Below are 1,494 nucleotides of genomic sequence, written 5' to 3' on the forward strand. Positions count from 1 at the left end.
CATCTTCTCAGGGTGACTCAGGAGGTCCACTGGTGATTCAACAGAACTCTGTCTGGGTCCAGTCTGGGTTGTTAGTTGGGGTCAGGGCTGCGCTCGGCCTAATCTCCCTGGGTCTACACCAGAGTGTCCGTTACCAGTCCTGGATCGACTCCCATATCAGGACCGACAAGCCAGGCTTTGTCCAATTTACCTCCAGTGGGGTAGATGCTGACACGATTACATCTGTTTGATGTCCCAACAACTACTGTCGACCCCAACCCTTACCCCTACCCTTACCCCTACCCTTACCCTACCAACACCCTACCCTTACCCTACCCTACCCCTACCAATACCCTTACCCTTACGAATCCATTTTTGATCATGGGCACAGTTTGTTCAGCTCCCTTTATTTGCTGAGCACCTTGTTCATTCTGATGTTTCTTACCATTTAAATTATTTCCGTGATGCAGTCAAGGGCAAGGTTTTATTGGCAGTCTGAGTACAAGTGCTATTCGTTGGGGAGATGTATCTTTTAAAGTAATGGCTGGCGTGCTCTGGAAGAACGAGAGTTAGGAAGGAGGTAGCCTATTGCTGCTATCCTATCTAGTATATTGGGTGTTCACTTTTCTGGCACATCCGGCTGAGTGAGTGTTGTTTTCAATGGGCCTTACTGTTGTCTTGATTTATTTGTGAAGATGGATAACCTGAAATATATTTACTTATTTATTAAAGGGGCAATATGGGATTCAAACAAACAGAGACCATGACACTTTTTTTGTAAAACGCTTAGGGATAGAGCTGAAGAAATGTATCTCTTAAATTCATAGACAGAGGTTTGGGTACAATGACTGTCTGATAGCTTTAACCATGTTTTGTAAGCTTTACAATTTTTTACAATTACATGTTTACAAAAAACACAGTAAAACAAGCTTATATTTTGGCTTGTGTGAAGTAGGACAGCACTAAGCTCATGAGACATTTTAAGTTACATTCTTCAAGAATTAATGCTATATATCATTAAAGATGGACTTTAGTCTCATTTTTCATCATCACATGATTATTTAACAAAAGTCATGACATGTCACAAGTGGGAGAGGCCTTTCCTCTTTCTTTCTCTATTGGTCCTCTAACCACTAATTTGCACAAAACATATATGTTATACCCTTAAGTGGGTGTACATTAATTGGATAGATATTGTTTCAACAAGAAAGTTTTTTTTTTTTAAGCTGGAGTGTGTCTAATTTAAAAGTAAATAATGGTGTACCGTTCCCAGATTGCCATTTTAATATTTGAGAAATGACAAATCCTTTTGCTATGAAAGCTGTATAATAAAAAAAAAAAATAAAATGTTCTTTATGGAGCGGCCTGCAGTGGTCTAGTGGTTAGTGCCACAGCCGACTGGATAAGAGCGTCTGCTAAATGACTAACATGTAAAACGTCTCCTGTCTTTCTTGTCTCTTCTTCTATCTTTCTATCAATGGGTAACACTATGCTTTAAATACACATATGAACCTT

Source organism: Salvelinus sp. IW2-2015, linkage group LG8 (assembly GCF_002910315.2).
Source record: "Salvelinus sp. IW2-2015 linkage group LG8, ASM291031v2, whole genome shotgun sequence".
NCBI lineage: Eukaryota > Metazoa > Chordata > Actinopteri > Salmoniformes > Salmonidae > Salvelinus > Salvelinus sp. IW2-2015.